Here is a 19,533-nt window from a genome sequence, read left to right on the forward strand (position 1 = left end):
TCTCAGTCATTCTCATCTGGATTGTGCATGCCTCTTTCTCCTGCTTTTGAGCACCATGAGAATGCTAGCAGTTCCCTAATGCCTTTCCTCTGTGAAGGTCTAGAAACTGTCCTCTAATGGGTTTGAAGGGGAGGACGGGTCTTTCTCAGAAGTGTAGGTCAAGAGCAGACATCGTTCAAGACAAAGGGCAGCTATTTGTGATTTAGTCCTTCCAAGAATTCTGGTTTGGTCCAGTTTCCCAGCAACCAGAAACTCTCCCTCCTTCCTGGCAGAGTGTGCCTGGAATAGCCTGGCACAGTGTGCCTGGAATAGCCTGTAAATAAGCCAGTTCCCAGATGACAAACCTGGTGATTATCTAAATTTCTAAGAAGTTTGATCTAATGGATTAGAGTGGCAAGCTGCTGTGTGTGGTCCCAGGTTTGGAGCTCAATGGAGGCCGGAAATTGCTGTAGAATTAGTATGCTTGCCCCTTGAGGGGAGCAAGATGCACCACATTACTCTCAAGCCATCTCCTTTGGCAGATCTATAAAACATTTTGACAGAAACTGAGCTTAACCCTGCTCAGCTGCAAAGTAGGTTAATACAAGGTAGGGTCTTTAAGAATGGGGTCCTTCCATAGAAAGGAGGGAATCCTGGTACAAACCCCCTTTTCTGAAAAAGAGAAAATGGCTGCACAGAATTTATTTAAAGAAAATAAAGGTAAACAGGGCCAGGTGGAACTCTGAGCAGACGTGCATGTTTGTTCCTTGTGCTGGGCTGGAAATCTGTTTGCCAAGTACTTGAATAAAATACTATTTTTCATTTTGAGAATGCCTTCCAGCCAACGACCTCAAAGCATTTTACAAATATTAACTAATTAAGCCTTACAACTGTCCCGTGCGGTATTATCTCTATTTTACAGTTGGGGAAGCTGTGGCACAGAGGTGAAATGACTTGTTCAGTGTTACACAGGAAGTGTCTGGCTGAGTTGGAAAATGAACCCAGGAATTCCTACTCCAGTAGATACAGTTAAAAATAACAAGTGAGGAAGTGTACATACATTGCATAAATAGGTCAATACTTTTTCCAAAAGTTTTAAATAGATGTTCTTATGTTGTGCATGCTTTTTAAAGTTTCCAGTGAAGGCTTTCCACCTATTGTGAATTCTTTCTTTTTTATATTTATCTGGAGACTGCTGCAACAAAATGCATCTGCTGTGAGAACTGAGGGAAGCTTAATCAAAACTTAGGTTGCAGAAAATCAAGGTTCACACCAGGCAACATCTGCAAATCAAGAACTAGACTGAAAGTCACGGGGTAGTCTGCTTGTGACATACTCATTTCAGAATTTATGGTGAATGGATAATGCACAGTACTGATCCTGACTGGAAAATACAAATGTCTAGTCAAATGAATGCTGTTTTCTTTCAGGGTCATATCTTATAGGCCTATCAAGGGTAATAGCAGCTTGCAGGAGATTTTTTTCATCTTTATCTTGCAGGCAAGAGGTCTGGAGGAATTCAGACTTTTGTATCCCAGTCTGTCAGTCAGGTCAGGTGGAACTGGCTGAGATATGTGTTCTTACAAAGTGGGCCAGCTTGTAATTTTTCTTAGAAAGAAGGAGGTAGTGACATAGGAATGCAGCCTGTGAAGGACAGACATTTTTGTAGCTGCAAATTGCCAAGTGATAATACAAATGTTTCCAGGATGATAGAATACAAAATATACTCAGGGCCACAGTTCTATGTTACCTGACTGTTCAAGAGCGTCAATGAATTGTTCTGATGGAGCAGAAATTGAAAAGCAAAGCTGAGCTGTTCTGTCAGCCAGAGATTAATTCTCAAGAAAAGAAGAAATATTTGTGACAGGGTTGGCCAGCTACAAAAGGGTAAGGGGCTGTCTGGCTATCATATAATTCAGCGGGATTTAAAGGAAGGGGTGTATCCCTTTGGGGGAGGGAGGGAAGAAGGGCAGAGAGCGGTATATAGCGTAAGAGCTCTGGACCATGCAGCATGTTTTGCTCTGGGAATAGCTTTGCTTTGTTATTTAGTGAGTTTTTGTGTTATGAATTAATAATAGTGCACTGAAGGAAAGGCCTGAAAGAGATATGGGCATGGCCCTGAATTCTTCCAGGGCTGGTGACAGACCCCACCAGCATACACTGACATTTTTACATAAATCATTTTAGAATAGTTTTTCTGCTGACTATTTAAGATATACTTACATTTTTTGGTTAATTTATGTGTGCCCATTGCATATTAAGCACTCTTCACAAATAAAATGGGTGCCTATTTCTGGGATGAGATCAAAAGATTTGTAACATCATAGTTATTTCATTAAATCAATTCCAAAGAGAGAGAGTTGGCATCTCCCACTGGTTAGCTTAGATGACTCCACACCTAGTATGCTGGTTTTTGTGGATCCCATCCCTACGCATGGTTCATGAAGTCTAGGTGCCTAACTCAGGTGTCGTGGATCCCAATGTTGTTCCACTGATTTTCTAGGCACCTAAACTTTGTGTGGATCCAGGGCTTAATGTTTCTGTGCCTCAGCTCCCCATCTGTAAAACAGAGATAATGGTACTTCCCTATATTCACAGGAATTTTGTGAGAATAAACACTATTAAAAAGAGTGTGAGGCACTCAGATACTATGGTGATGAGGTCGACATTACTGTAGAACAGGGGTTCTCAAGCTGGGGGTCGGGACCCCTCAGGGGTCGTGAGGTTATTACATGGGGGGTCGCAAGCTGTCAACCTCCACCCAACCCCGCTTTGCCTTCAGCATTTATAATGGTGTTAAATATATAAAAAAGTGTGTTTAATTTATAAGGGGGGGATCACACTCAAAGGCTTGCTATGTGAAAGGGGTCACCTGTAAAAAAGTTTGAGAACCACTGCTGTAGATAGATAGTAATATACAGTACTTGGTTTTTTGCACCATTACGTAGACTAGGAGCCCCAGACACTTTTGACCTGAGTCTTGAGTTATCTTACTGTCAGCAAAGAAAACCCATGCATCAGCTTCCCTTTCAACAGCATCAGCAAAGGAAGGAGCATGCATGTGAAGTAACCCTGTATATTTGAGTGGGAGTTCTCTTGCACAATAGCATTTTATTTTTGCTCCGTGAGGGGAAAAGAAGTGGAAAGACTTTTACATTTGTGAACAAGGTCTGGCACAATGAAAGGAAGTGCACACACTTATATTTATACTTGTACCAGTGTCAATATACTATGCAACAGCAATACATCCATCACCAAGTGCTATATATTAGTGATTTGTATTCAGAAATCTCACTAATAAGCTGTATTCTCGCTGCAAAAAATACATTAAAATATCAGAAAATGACACTTTTGAGTGGTTATGAATCATATGGTTGGAAATTACCCAGCCTTGAAAATGTAAATAAACAAAACTTGCCTGGACATGGGAAACCTGTTTTTGTATTAAGTTTTTTTTAACCTAAGAGCTTGTCTCTTGGATTGGCCAATGTTAAAACATGTTAAATCCCATTTACTGGTGATGGAAGGCAGGCTTTATAGACTGCAGCCCTTTCTTTTACCTGGATACACCCTTGTTAATGCTCTCAATGTACACTTTGTCCTGCCTTATTTTGAAATTGCAAGTTCTTTTCAGACACAGGCAAGTGTTTAAAGGGATCTGTCATTCAGGATGGCTGTAAGGAAGAGCAGCCTGAAGCATGTGAAAAGGAACTCCCATCTTCTCTCTTTTCTTCCTGATTGAAGACAGGTATTATGGTCTTTGATCTCCTGCTCTGTTTTCTTTCTTTCTCCTTTGTTACTAAACAGTTCTCTCGCCCTCTCTCTTTTTTTTTTTTTTTTTTTGCAGCTTCATCACTTTTAGTACATTACACCGTTTGGAACAGGAGACAGAAGGAACCACATCAAATAAAAGAATGTGACCACAAAAGCTGCCTTGAGAACCATGATCCCAGATTTGTTGTAAATTTACCATTTTCAGACTCACTCACCCATAATCAAATCCTCTCTACCATATTAACAATGTGGTGTTGTGCAAAAACATTGGAATTCTGCTTCAGTCAGCAACAAAGAGCTTAACAATACAATGAGACAACAAAACATTGCCCCTTTTATTAAGAAACATTCAGGCCTTGGCTACACTCGCAGATTCACAGCACTGCCGAGTGTAGTCGCGCCGCCAGCACTGCAAGAGCTCTCTCGCAGCGCTGCAAGTACTCCACCTCTCCGAGGGGAATAGCTTGCAGCGCTGCGAGAGAGCGTGCAGCGCTGCAGGCGCTGATTACACTGGCGCTTTACAGCGCTGCACTCGCTGCGCTCGGGGGGTGTTTTTTCACACCCCTGAGCGCAGCAAGTGCAGCGCTGTGAATTGCCAGTGTAGCCAAGGCCCTAATCTAAGTTTGATACTGTTTTCTCCCCTTTCCAACAACTCACTATCAATAGTAAAGTAAAAGCTAAAAGATACTGCATGTTGATTAAAATCTACTGCAAACTAAAAAGTATACCAAAAATAAAATTAAAAAAAGGATTCTCGCCCCTGAAATTGTGATTTAGGACTGGGTTCTCAGGCACTGGGCTCCATTTTTATAGGAGTAATTTTGCACCTGTAATTACATCCACTACAATTTAGTTCACTCAGACATCTAAGTTCCCGACTACAGGATACAATTTGACATAGACAGCCGAGTGATCTAAAATGCAGAGGCAAATAATCCTGGAGACAAAATTGTGCCTAATATTCTACCTGGAAAAAGAGAGTCGCAGTCAAAGCTGTGCTCAAAATCTCGTTGTTGGAGAGTAAAGGAAATGTAGAGCTTTCCTTTGTTTAGTCTCTGGGGGTTCTGGGTAGGAATCTTTGAAAAGCATCAATCTTTGGGATTTGCAGGTGCAATAACATGAAACCCCTATTGTAAAAAATGAAAATTAAAAACTAGAAGCACCTTGGTCCAGTAGCTAGAGCAGGAAACTGCAGGTCAGGTTTCCTGAGCTCTACTTTCAGCTTTGCTAAAGACTCAGGTCATGTTTTCATCAGATTGCTAAATCGGCGCTGCTGCAATTGATGCAACAATATCGACTTAGCAAGTCTGATGAAGACATGCTAAATCGATGGGAAAGCGTTCTCCCATTGATTTCTATACTCCACCTCTCCGAGAAGCGCAAGGTAAGCTGGCAGGAGAGCGTCTCCCGTCGATACAGCACGGTGTAGATATTGTGGTAAGTAGATCTAGCTACGTCGACTTCAGTTATGTTATTCACGTAGCTGAAGTAACATAGCTTAGATCCATTTACCACGGTAGTGTAGATCAGGCCTCAGGGCTTGTTTACACAGGGTTTTAATGCGGAGCAAGCTATGGTCTGAATGTACAGAGCACTAGCTACTCCACACTAACTCCCCATGTGGACATTCTTACTGTGCACTAAAAGTGCCTTTGTGCTCTTTAGCTTATACACCTTAAAGAGTACTAAGCTAAAATGCCGCAGGGCATATTTAGTGTGCAATAACAGAGTGTTCACATGGGGAGTTAGTGCAAAGTAGCTAATACACTGCAAATACACACCTTGCTATGCTGCACACTAACTTTCCCATGTAGAGAAGCCCTCAGTGTGCGTCCTTGGGTGAGTCACTTAATTTCTTTGTTCCTGTGTTTGTCCTTCTGCAAAATGGGGGCATTAATACTGACCTTTGCTGGGGTTTAATAATGTTTGCAGAATAACATAGCCTTGACTGAGAGTCACTTGTACATCTAAGGAGTATAAACCCACACATTCCAGGGCATAAAGTTAAGTACAAACATTAGGAGTTCTTAGAGCTGTGTATGAGACCATTTGTGAGAGAGAGGATGGGAAAAGGAAACATAATTAAAAGTAAATAACATTCCATTTTGGAAAAAAAAATAAATGATAACATGAAAATGCCAAACTATTGAAATAAAATAGGGTTATTCTTAAATTTTAAGAAATCTCCAAGTTACCATTTGCCAAGAAGTTACCATGGACAACAATGATCAAGCAAATCAACAGAGTCACAGTACGATGACAGTGTTGAAATTAAACATGTCAACCAGTTCTAAATCAACTGAACACAAATTTAAAGCTTCTTCTTTTTTTAAATATTTCTGAAACACATATGAGAAAACAATCTCTTACAGCTGTATGGAGCCAGTTGTGGCTCCAGAATCAAAGCTGTAAAAAAGGCTTCTGTTATACTGTAGGGTGTAGGCTCTATTACGGGTCTCCTAATTTTGTAATAAAAACTCCTTTTGTATTGAAAGTTGCTATATTGACTGTGACTGCAGAGGAGAATATTTTTGTGTTGAGAAAGTTTGAAAGCCAGTGGTCCATGTGTTTCTGAGTTATGGGTATATACAAATGTAACATGTTTAACATACTTTTTGCAAATATAGAAAATGTATTTGGGAAATCATAACAGAAATGGCTGGAGTGGGAGAAATGAAATTGAAGGCATTTGTTAATCTCCGAAAACTAAAGAGCCGAGTTTTTATGTACTAAAAATTGTATTTAATTGATAACACTATTAAAAGTTTTCTTTTTGACCTGGTTCTCTGCTGGAAATGTCAATGTAGAATTAATTTAGACAAAGGAAATAATTATTGCTATTTATTACAGCAGTGGTCTCCAAACTTTTTTGATTGGGCACCCCATCAGTAAACATTTTTTGAGCACCCCCTGCCAGGCCGAAGCAAAAAAAAAAAAAAAAAAAAAAAGTAAATAAAAAAAAGCTCTCCTCCTGCTGCGCACCCCCAAGGATCCTCTTGTGCATCCCACTTTGGAGACCACTGTATTAGAGCACCTGAAAGTTTGTTAGATACCTCACTGTACATATAGGAAAACATGGTTCTTGTGCCAAAGAGTACATATAATCAGACACTGCGCAACAATATGGGCATGCACAGTAGGGATGGATTGGCAGGGGAGGAAGGGCAGGGATTGTACCAATGAGATTATATAGTTACTCAGCAAAGATTTGGAGCAAAATAAAACACGACAAAATAAAAACACATTTTTAAAGTGTTTGTACTAATTTCTGATAGGAAGATTGGTAGAAGTCTTACAGAGGGATCTGAATGAGGACAGGGTAGCGGCCAGGCAGGTAGGGAATTCCATGCATAGGGGATAGTGTGGAAAAAATAGGAAATGGTTGTGGGGAAAGCAGACAGATGGCGCATTGAAGCTGAATAAAACAAGAGACAAGCTCAGTTAAGTAGGTATGGACATTATGTTGGATCTTAAAGATCAGGTTAAGAATTTAAAACATGAAGTGGTGAGGAAGGGGAAGCAGAAAAAGGATTCAAAATGGACAATTACATGGTCAGGTCCATAAGCCAGGAAAATTATCTTAGTGGTTGTGTGTTCTGTATGGATCTGAGGAGGGTGATATGAATGTTGGGAAGTTGGCGATGCGGCAGTTATAATAATAATGACAGAGATTATGATAGTTTTTGATGTCTGAATAAAATACTGAGATCTCCAAAACGTTGTGGAGACAGAAGCAGTAGTATCTGTCTACAGCTTGAATATGCCGGGTGAAAAACAGGAAAGAACTGATGATGACCCCAAGTTATGGGGCATAAAGGCAGGGATGATGATATCAACAGAGAGAAAATAAATGGAAAAGTAATCAGTTAAGAAAGTTTTCTACACGATAGTGACAGGTTGTTACAGCATAAAGAGATTTCTACATTTCTGCCCCAAAAAATTCTATGTGAGAGGGATCTGACAGATATTTTACTATGACAGTGGATGGCTAATTAATGTAATACATCTGCATGATAGCACATAAATCATTCAAAGACAGAAAAACTATTTACATTAAAGCATATAATAGAATGTTTGGCAATGAATTGGGTGTTGATTGCCCTTCCTGCTGGCTCTTTTCTCCCTTAAACAAGTGGTCCCTTTTCTAGGCTAGAAGATAGGGTCTACACTTGGTTTTAACAAAGTTTGGCACTGCTCAAAGTAATTGGCCAAACTGGGTTTAAAAAGAATGAGATGAAAAAGTATTACACAACTAAGTTATAAATCAATTCCACAACTAAGCGTAGACTGTAAAATCAGATGAATAAAATCTATATTTATCGTATCTGATGAATTTAGTCCTGTTAACAGCATATCCCTATCACTGAAACACACCATAAATTTAATTCTTTGGTAACAATAGAAAAGGGGAAGCTGTAGTACCTATAGGAAATATTTGTATTAGCATTTAAAGTTAAAGATGTGAAAATGTTTCAAAGTTGTTTAAATATTTGTTCTGCACCCCGATCAGCATTAGAGAAGTGATGATGATGGGGGGCAGCACTGAAATTGGTTTCTGAAATTTAACTGTGAATTTCTTGCCCTTCAGACATCTATTTTAAATAGTCCCTGCTGTTTAGTAGGTAACTTTATAACCATCTTTAAGGTAATGAAGTTTTGACATACAGGAAATCTGCTAAGTAAATCTTGTTTTTCTACTCAGAATCATTTCTCATGCTCAAAAGTATAAGCCTTTCAATTCAAATCTACCACCTCACTGTAAGAACTATGGGGGGAAAAAGGGAAAATGGATTACATGTAGAATGGAGATGGGAATTAAGATGCTGAGAAAAAATCTGGCTAGATTTAGGATGTGTATGTTTTACTATTGTTCTTTTCCCTACAGATGTCAAGAAACTTTAAGCATATATAAAGGAGTTAAAGATCATGAAATGAAGCAATCCAGAAAGAAACAGGACTAGAAAATATGCACATTGTGAGCACTCTTCTGGAAGAGGTGTGTTGAATAATTCTTGATAAACATCTGAGATTTATGTATGGTGAAGATCACTGGGAATTCTTCTGCATTGCGTCCATGTGTGGTATATGACATCACTTGCCTTTTCATTTGTGATGCTGATTTCTGTATTGCAGCCCACCCCTGTTGCAGCAATGGGAATTTCTCCTGGAACTTCACTGTATAGAAGATTTATCTCAATGTACATGTGTATCTTGTACCTCTCTCTACAGAGAATGTTCAATGTAAATGAATGTCTGCCTAAGACTGACACCATCTACTTGAGATAATAAGTTCCTCTGCAAAAAATATTAATGAACATTCATTGGAATAAAAACTGAATTTGCAGGGATGGTTTTCACAACCCTTTTCATTGTTTTTTCCATGACATGAGTTTTATATGAGCACATTTTGTTCTTAAGAATGTTTGCAAAAAGCAAGCAGCACAAATACCCATGTGAATATGTGACCCCCTGAAAACAGAGGGAACCATGGCTGTGTTACAAACCACAAAGGTCAACTTTTGGCAACAGTAAGGAAGATTGTGAATAACAATCACAGTAACAAACTTTCAATCATAGCGATTGATTTACACTGGCTATACTTTCAAGGCTATTTCTGCGATGAAAAGGATAGAGACCGAGTTTTAAAAGAAAAGAAAGCAGAGATTGGTGTTATTATTTGTCATGTATAAATCACATATAAAATCAGAGCAGGGTTTTTGTGCACGCACAAGTACAACTGAGCGCTAGCCCTTGTAGATGAAGCATAAAATTACCAAAAGCAGATAAGTGACTTAAGAGCCTAAATCCCACTTTCAAAAGAGACTTAGGTAGTCAGGAACCTAAGCTTCATTCAAAAATCAATGGGACTTTTGTTCCTAAGTACCTGAGTCATTCTTGAAATTGAGATTTAGGACCCTAAATCACACAGGCACTTTTGAGATTTTTACCCCCACTCGAATATACTGTTATATTGCTGTTGCTGTCATGGGGAAAGCATTCATTAAACATAATGAGTAACTGGGGTAAAATAAGTCATGTCACCAATAAACACAATTTGGATGTAATTTATTTCTTTAGTTGCTTTTGACGTTTCTATTTTGCTTGCCATATACTGTTATCATACCTGTACAGTGCACAAAACAGGATGTGCCCTCAGCAATGACTCATTAGCAAATATGTGCTTTGCATAGGTGTATATAGGCAACGGGTGGGATTAAGACACGTGCATCCGACATAATGAATTCAAATATAAGGAAGGGAATTTTTTTTTTAAACCATTCAAGGTCTGAGTGTAATGTTTCATAATAGGGAATACATATGCTGAATATCCCCTAAAAGAACATGTTTGCTAAAGATATTGGCTAAAAGGACCAGTAGCCAACCATGGGCCATTCATACCATTTACTTTTAACAGCGAACACTAATATCCAGAATGGATGAGAGCCTTTCTAAAACAAATCTCTTGGCTGATGCTGCACTTATACTTCCATGTCAAAGATTTAATATCCAAAGTGAGAATTTGTGTGCGTGAGGCATCAAACAAAAGAGGAGGACAATGGGATATTTGTTATACATTCTCATGTGATACCTGACAATAATGCTGCTGTTGGACATTGTCATTAGTTATATTAAGAATTTAGCTTCATTAATTGAAAATCATCCCAGAAATCTGACGATGGAAGCAATTTATGGTGCAGTGACAGTATACTGCCTATCTGAATTTCTTGTGTTTTTTGTGATATCAAATTGAGACATCCTCTATAAAGGGACTGTATTATTTTTATTATCTTTATCTCATGCAATGATTAATAAAGCCCTTGAAACTAAAGAATATTATCTACTACAGTGAAGTGACTTGAGAGTTAAACTACCACAGACAGATAATTTCTTCTTTTCCCAAAGTCATGTGGATCTCCCTAATAATTTGACTAAGCTATTAAGAAAATCTGCAGTTATTGGGTATACTTACTAATAAATAACAAATATTTTTAGTTACACTGTTTTTGAAACAGCTGATGTAAATATACTACATATGTTTGACTGAATCAAATGAGTAAGAGGAGGCAGTTATAACTGTTCTGTATGGATGAATAAATGACTAATTGCTACAAGGTAACTAATGTGCAGTTTAAAAGTACTTTAACTCCATCTAATTTTGCATGTGCATGCGAGAGAGAGAGTACATAAAGTGAAAAATATCTATGTTTTTTATTGCTTTTGTCTGTTCTTGAAATACACAATACACCGTGTGTGTTTTCAAATTTTTATGTGGATTCTGGTGCATGAAGTGTATGAGAAATAAGAAAAACATATGACTACAAACAGAGCTAGGAAAATAACAGAATTTCTTTAAATGTTTCCAGATAGTCTCATTTTTCTTCTCCCTTTCATAACCAGCCACTGTATCATTCAAACTCCATCCTGCCAGGTGGGATAGGGCATTTTTTCAAAATGATGGTAATGTTATTTGATGAACCACTGAAATATAACACAAGACTAGCTACAATAATATATTCCAAAGTCTACCATGGACTAAAATTGAATTATACGATGTTGTGATACTCTATGCATCTTCTATTTTCTTTCTTTCTGTGCTCTACTTTTCTCTCTTAAGAAAAGGAATAATTTTTATTCTGTTATCAGAGATATTTCATATCAAGCTAATTCATGCATACTACTGGGAGCAAAGAATTTTTTTTGTTTTAATCCCAGCTCTGCGACTGGTTCTCACAACCTCTCTTTCCCAGTCTCTAGCATGTAGAAATTGAAATGTACCTACCTGACAGGGCTTGTGTGAAGATTAAATAATTTACCTCTATAAAGTACTTTGGAGATGAAATGTGCTCTATAAGTAGCAAATATTAAGATCTCCACCATATGCTAATTGGACATTTAATATTGGTTCTGTTGGTATAGGTTTTATTAAAACTTTAATACAATTTTATTCATTTAAAAAGTATGTTGCAGAGAAAAACACAGCAGAAATCATTTCATACTTTTTCAATGTCCTTAAGACCTAAGTATCACAGTAATTACTCTCTCAATTCTATAGTTAAACCAGTGTCACTAGGAGAATTCAGTAAAACTGGGAAGTTCTCCTGCCAACCACTGAATGGCCATACCGGAGGGTGATTGAATCAAATGGAAGATCAGAAGCTCAAAATCCTTTAGCATTTTAAAATAAAATCTGTGAGTAATAAACTTCCTTCACAGAACACCTTTCATCCTGCAGGGTTCTGAAGTGCTTTAACAAACTGCTACCCAACCTCTATGTAGTACAGGGATCTCTTCATCCCCCAGTCACATGCAGTTTACTGTTTAACACTGCATAGCAGTACTATTCAACGGTTTAGAGCAGGGTTTTAAATAACGTCTAAACTAAAACTGCAGGAGGAACCTAGGTAGACAATTAATTACTGTGATGAAATATGGCCAGGACATGTGTGATGATAATCCTAGTCTTACAAAAAGAGCCCTGGGATCTTTCGCAAACATAAGTGATCAGGACTTTGTTTTTACAATTCATACAAATGGCGCCACTTTCAGTTGCACATTTAATACACTTATTACCTTGTTAGTGAATTAGTTCAGTACTGCCTCAAAAGGAAGAGTGTTATTTAGGCACTATACAGTGTTGCCTAATGGTAGGGAACTGGACTGGGACTCAGGAGAGAAAATTCTCAAACATAGGACAAAGAAGCAAGATGACCAAGTGGGAGCCAATAAAGGACACAAAGGAAGTTTGGGCAGGAGCAAGGAAGGGCACAGACTAGCCAAGGTCAAAAGAAGCAAGCTGACCTAGGGATAAGGCTCCATATTTCAGAAGACAAGCCATGCAGCGGAGCAGAAGGACTCTGGATGGGTCAGAAGGACTGTGACCCCAGCCCAAAGAATGTTCTGTGTGATGAGGAAACTGAAGCAGGGAAATGAGTGTAGGGTTTATTTTTTTAATAGATCTTTGTATTTTTCATGTGATTAAGTAAAGTGCAATGATGAATTAGAACTCTGTGCAAAGTGTCTGTATTATAAGCTAAACCTACCATGTGCCCCCTCGAAGAAGTAAACCAGAAGGCTCACACCTTTGGGTGGAGTCCTGGGAGAAGGTGTGCCTAAGCTATAGGGGAAGTCTAAGGGGCCACCAGTGAGTGCAGGGGCTAAGTAGCTGGGCCACATGGTCACAGGTCTCAGGAAGGGTACTAAACAGAGGGTCTGCACCCTGAGCATATGCATAAGAACCCCAAGACTGGGACAGGACGTGGGCTTTGTTTAGATTCCAGAGGCTTAAAACCCCAATTATTTAAATATTTTCCATATTATTTTCTAACCCTTTCTGACTATAGCCTAACATCTTGCATGCTTATTTGACCACAAGTGTGTATTGAGTACACATTTTCACTGAGCTGTTTACAACTATGCTGAGGCTTTTATCAAAGTCACCACAGTTAGTTTGGAACCTGTCAATGTGTACTACTATGAATATTTTATCTACCATCATGTTACCCCAATCTAGTTTTGGGACTGGTTCTGTGAGGTATTCTGCATCCACAACTGACAATGACCATCATGGAAGTTGAGGGTGATCAGACTCTCCAGGAGGTCCTTAGCAATTTGCAGGATCAGGCTCTTTGTCAGTTCCTTCCAAATTCCTCACAATCCTCTCTAGTCTTAAATAATAACCCACATCATCTCAGTTGGGGCTTCTAAATACCACTGTAATACAAATAAGAAATAGTAATAGTTTTGTGTCCACCATTATTTGCCATCTCACTATTCACACACTCTTCCAAAATAATTAATAACCTAAAATCATCACTAACTTCCTAAACAACTGCTGCAAATTCAACTGAGCACTACATATTTTTGTCCTTGGGCAAGCTTACACTATTTATAAATAAATAAATAAATAAATAAATAAATAGAAATCCTTCACAGAACTGTGGGTGAGTAGACACAATGGACTACAACTGCTTTTCTGAGAGACTACAGTCCATTGTGTGAATTAGTATTTCAGGACTTTTAAAGTATGGATTATGTAAATGTGTATTTAAGGACTTTAATGCATAGTATTGACAGGACTACTACAATGGATTATCATGTAAATTATCATGTGTTCTGGGAGTTTTCAAGACATGCAGTATTGTGCCAATAGTTGAACATGCACTTGGAAAGCTTGAGACCTGCTTCCACTTCCAGCAGAGATGATTGTGCCTAATTAATTACATTATGAGGTGTTGTTAACAATAATTTTGTTCAGGATTCTAAATTTAATAATTAAACTCAGGACCATGGATGAAACTAAAATTACCATATTTGGCATTTGTTGGGACTCTGCATAACAGTACCCACAAACAAAACAGATTTTTGCCATGTTCACGCAACTTTAATTATAGCATCACTCTAAGCTTCTCAATGTAAGGAACTGTCAGCCAACTTTATATTTGTAAAAACAGATGGTGCAGGTGTTTATTTACTTTTAGATTTATGGCTTTTGATAATTAAAAAAAAAGGGGGGGATTTAACTGCTTTATTGTAACTGGAATTCTTTGAGATGTGTGGTCCCTAGCTGCATTCTATTGTGGGTACACATACATTCCATGTGTCTGAGACAGGAGAATTCTTGCAAGTAGTGTCCACTTATATGTAACAATGTCCCTGTTTTCCTCATGCTCCATAGCACGAGTATAAGGAGCAGTTCCTTCTCTACTATGAATCTGGTCATGATCCGCAGAAGAGGGGGAAGAGGGTGGGTAGTGGAATACAGATAGGGACCACACATCTCAAAGAACTCCAGCTACAATAAGGTAAACAACTTCCTTTTCTTCTTTGAGTGCTGATCCCTATCTGTATTCCACTGTGTGTCAATGACTGACAAGCAGTGCTCAGAGAGAAGAGGGGTGTGAGGATGAAGATGGTACTCTGCTTGTAGGACCACTGTCCCTAAGGATACATAAGCGGTGGAGTCTTGGACCAAGTTGTAATGTATTGTAAATGTGTGGCTGGAGTGTAGCTATCTTGCAAATATCAAGCAAGAGTACTTCTTGAACTGAAGCTACAGAGACTGCCTGAGCTGTCACAGAGTGAGCCTATGTCAACTGATAGAGTAAGATACAATTAGAGATTTACTTAGGGGTCCTCTGAGAAGATACCTCATACTCATTCTACTATGGCAACAAACACCCTAGTCCTGAAGTTCTCAAACTGTGGTCTGCGGACCACCAGTGGTCTGCGAGCTCCATTCAGGTGGCCTGTAGATAGTTCCCTCTAAGGTGCACGAATGGACGGCTGCACACAAGAGAATGAAGAGCCACCCACCTAATTAGTGGAGCTGCGCAGGCATGGTTCAATTATTAAGTAGGTGCCTGGACCCTGGAGAAGATGCACATGTAAGGTGAGGTGGTGGCCTTGGGGGGAATAGGGGATAGGTGGGAGGGGGCAGTGGGGTGAGAAGAGGGGTTGGGGGGAATTTGGGATGTACAGGGCTGCAGCAGCCAGAGAAAGAGGTGACATTCCCCAGCTTGAGGGCTGCAGCTGCCAGCGGGAGACGGCCCTCCTTCCCAGCCTCAGCTCTGTGGCTGCTGTGGCAGGGGAGAGAGGGCACATCCATCACATTAGACTACTGATATTAAAATATGAGTTCTGTACTTTTATTTGTAGAACAAAAAACGTTGATTACGGTTTTTTAAATATAGCACTTTTATCCAAAGCGCTTTACAATAGTTTGCTAATGGTACAAACAACATTTGGAAAGATCATTAAGTGGTCTGCCAAGACCCTCAACAATTTTCAAGTGGTCCGCGAAAAAAAAGTTTGAGAACCCCTGCCCTAGGGGACTTCCTGATCTGTTTTGCTCTCTGCAGGTAGAATGCCAATGGTCATCACACTCTGAGGGAACAAAGTCTGTGTTCCTTGCTAAAGACAGGGGGCTTTGGAAAAACCACAGGTAGGTGAACTGACTGATTTATATGAAATTCTGAAATGATCTAAGGAATGAATTTCAGGTGAAGTCACAGGGAGACTGTATTTTTATGAAATATTATGTATGGTGGATCTGCCATTAAGGCTACAAGTCCACCTACCCTTCTGGCTGAGGTGATGGCAATGAGGAAGGCAACCTTCATTGATAGTTGAGACATGGAATGCACAGCAAGTGGCTAGTGACTGTGGAAAGCACTACATTCAGATCACAGTGGGAGGAGGGGTTGGTTTCTTTACTGGTGGAAAGATTCTCATTAGGCCCTTCAAGAACCTGGCTATTACCAGGTGAGTAAAGATCAAGTAGCCATCTGTTGGCAGATGACACACAAATTGCTGCTAAATGAACCCATAGCAAACTAAGGGAAACACCCATTGTCTTAATGGTAGAAAGATGTTCTAAAATAGCAGGAATATCCACTGTTTCTGGAGATGTATGGTTTTGCTGGGCCCAGACAGAGAAATGTTTCCACTTAATCAAAGTACCATTTTGAATAATTTGCACAGATTCAGAGCAGGAACATTCTAGGGTCAACATCCATCCAAATATCCAGTTGTAAAATGAAGACCATTGGTGTTGGGTTGCCTTATCCTGCCATTTATCTGGGTCATGGGATCTGGAAAGGTTTGAATCTGACAGGTGGATGGAATGACATTTGTAGGAGGCTTGGAAACCAAAACTGTCTGTCATCTGGGGGCTTTGAGGATGACTTGTGCCCTGTCTTGTCAAATTTTCTGTTGAAACTATGGTAGTAGCAGGATGGGAAGGAAGACATAATTGAAGAGATTTTTCCAAGGTAGGAGGAAAGCATCATCTCTGGAGGACTGACCAGGGTTGCTGACTATTTGAGGATTGTGTTTAATCAGGTCTATGAGAATGCTCATGGCATAAAATCTGTCTGTGGGCAGGCAGACTCTCACCTTGATTGCTCCTACAAATTCAATGGTCTGTGTCGGAATCAAGGTAGACATTTTCATGTTTACACAGATTCCCAGGGATACTAGAATGTGGAGCTGCAACAAAGTTGACATTAAAACATGCTGGTGAGAACAGCTGTTTAGAAGCCAGTCATCCAAGTATGGGAAGATGTTAGAGCCACCTTGTCTGAGCTAAACTGCTACTACTGAGAACACTTGTGAAGACTCAGAACTTTATCGAACCCAAATGGAAATACCCTGCATTGATATTGGTGAGGGCTCACCACAAACCTGAGTAATCATCTGTGAGGGGGTGAATAGCCAAATGAAAGTATGTGTCTTTAATTTGGAGAGCTGTGAATTATGTACCTTTTTGTAGGGATGGTATTATTGATGTTAATGTAATAATATGGATGTTTTTGAATAAATTTCTAATAAAAATGTTCAATTAACACAGGTTGAGAATGGATCTCTAGCCTCCTTCCTTCTTGGTGACTAAGAAATACTTTGAACAGAACCCTTTTCCTTGATGTTGAGAGGGTACCAGCTGTATTTCTCCTTGTTGGACAACAGAGTGTATCTCCAGAAGGATAATTCCCTTGTGATAGCGGTCCGTGAAAAGGTTTGGTGAATGCAGTTTTGGGAGAGGTAGGCAGAAAAAATTGATGGTATAGCCAGAATGGATGATGTCCAGCATCCTCTTGTATGTTGTTCTTGCCACCCAGTTTTGGGAAAATTTTGCTAGGCATCCCCCAAAATCCATCTTGGAATTGGGTGGAGCTGGCATTGATATTGGCTCACAGCTCTCTGGTGTCATTTCAAAAATATCTTTTGGAAGATGAGGTTGGGTAGCTGCGGCTGAAGTGGAAGACACTGGGTATCTTGGTCTCTGCATTTTCTGTTGTTTGTGACTCATAGGGGAGCAGGTCATAAAATAGCTGCAGTAAAGGGCTTGATTTGTAGGGCTGTCTATGACATTTTCTCTTTGAGGCAGGAGTATATATACCCAGAATGTGGAGGGTTGCTCCACAAGTGCAGAGACTCAGCTAATTTTTTGTTGAAAAGATTAGGTCTCATGAAAAGGTAAGTCTTCAACCATGTTTTGAACCTCCCTGGGGAACTACAAAGAGTGTAATCACAATTCCCATACAGCACAACAGTAATCATCATGGATCTCGATGCCATATAAGCTGCATCGACTGTGGCTTGTAATGAGGTTCTGATCCCTAGTTTGCCCTTGTCAATAAGGGCTTGAAATCGAGCCCAGTCTTCCTGAGGCAACTTATCCTTAAAGTCCAGGAATTTAGAATAGTTCCGGAAATCATTTTTGGAGAGAAGGCCCTGATAATTTGAGATCCTAAATTGCAGGCTGGTAGATGTAAAGACCTTCCTCCCCAAAAGGTCAAGACACTTGGGCTCTTTATCTGCAAGGGTGGCCTTTGGGTATCGTTGCCTGGATTTTTCAGTGGTTGCCTGGACTACCAAGGTGGTCAGGGCTGGGTGGGCGTGGAAATCTTTGCTGCCTTAGCTGGGACAAAGTACCATTTCTCTGACCACTTGGGGGTAGGGGCACGGGTAGCCGGAGTGCATCATACAGACCTTGCCAATTCTAGCATGGCTTCATTTACTGGGAGATCAACCCAACTGGAGCCCACAGGCTCCAGGATATCCAGGAGTTTATGCTGCAGGTCCTGGATGTTCTCTAAGGAGACTTGGAGTTCTTCCATCACTCTCCATAACAACTTTTGAAACGGTCTATGATTGTCCAGGGGAGATGGAGAGGCTAGAGTGACAACCTCATTGAGTAAGGAGGTCAATAGCCCCACTGGATCTGGCTCATCTTTCCTTTCTTCCATGAGCTTAGGGGGTTCAGAATAAGCCTTTGGATGAGAGGAGTGGTAAGAGTCTTCTTTTGGAGTGGACAGATTCTCACTAACTTGTGTAAGGGTCCAAGGGCCCCAATAAGGGCCAGTCTGAGGGGTTGAAGGTGGATTGTGGTGGTCCCCAAGGAGGAAATCCCTATATGTGTGGCTGAGGCTGGTTCCACAAGATCCTCAATCCTTGTCTGGGCTGAATTCCCTGGGTGGAGAAACCAGTTCCACCAGTACATCCGACTCTCCTGAAGATGAAAAGGTCAGATCTAGCTTCATTGGCAGTGCCAAAAGACCTGTTGAGAGGAAACCACAGCCAGTGGATGGGACAGGGAAAAACTTTTTCTGGAGTCCTGGATTCCAGAAGGTGTTTGCATCTCCCTGGTGAGGATCAGGCCTGATAACAAGGAAACAGAGTCCAGGAGGACAGAGATATTGTCAGGAGTGATATAAGTCACTGGTACCTTCAAAGATTGTGATTTGTCACTCCATACGACTGGATAAGGTGTCAACAGTGGTTCCTTCTGGGGTTGTGATGGTACTGCTGGTGAATGAGACTCTGACCCCACTATCTCCAATGGCACGAGTGGTGCCTGATCTTTCTGGTCTTGGTGTTTTGTTTTAGGTGACACCTTAGTCAGTGTTGGAGTTGGTGCAGAGGCTGGTACTGAAGGAGTCTTGGCTCCTATGAGTCTGTTGAATATGTCTACGTGGCTTAGGAGGGCCTAAGTCCTTATGGCTTGGGCACTGAAGGCCCACCCATCTTGAATAGGGTCAGGAAGGGATCCCTCCTCTTACAGAGTCTAGGAGGGAATCCGCTTTAGTATTTGTGAGAGTGCCTCTTACTCTCATGAGGCGGGCCAGACATTCTGGAGTCAGACATAAGTAGGGGGCACATGCCCGATTGACTCTGGCTGATATACGTGGAGTGACGGGTATCTCTCCAGCTTAGGTCTGACTGATGCCTCATCTTCTGCTCCATGATCTCTCATGCCTGCCATGCTTGGCCACGGAAGGA

At 40.3% G+C, this 19,533-nt stretch overlaps 1 protein-coding gene and 1 long non-coding RNA gene across 3 annotated transcripts in view; one reads left to right on the forward strand and one right to left on the reverse strand.

The window, feature by feature from the left end:
- BABAM2 (BRISC and BRCA1 A complex member 2) overlaps positions 1–19,533 on the reverse strand; it is a 324,027-nt gene that overhangs the window by 70,636 nt on the left and 233,858 nt on the right. The window lies entirely within an intron of this gene.
- On the forward strand, positions 1,667–10,022 carry LOC117874548. 2 transcript variants are annotated; one of them, XR_004645025.1, is made up of 5 exons: positions 1,667–1,866; positions 3,614–3,727; positions 3,827–3,939; positions 8,639–8,749; positions 8,887–10,022. It is a non-coding gene; the product is annotated as an uncharacterized LOC117874548 (long non-coding RNA). The 2 variants fall into 2 exon arrangements; XR_004645024.1 differs by having other exon boundaries at positions 1,669–1,866; positions 8,639–10,022.

The sequence above is a fragment of the Trachemys scripta genome, chromosome 3 (genome assembly GCF_013100865.1).
Source record: "Trachemys scripta elegans isolate TJP31775 chromosome 3, CAS_Tse_1.0, whole genome shotgun sequence".
Taxonomy (NCBI): domain Eukaryota; kingdom Metazoa; phylum Chordata; order Testudines; family Emydidae; genus Trachemys; species Trachemys scripta.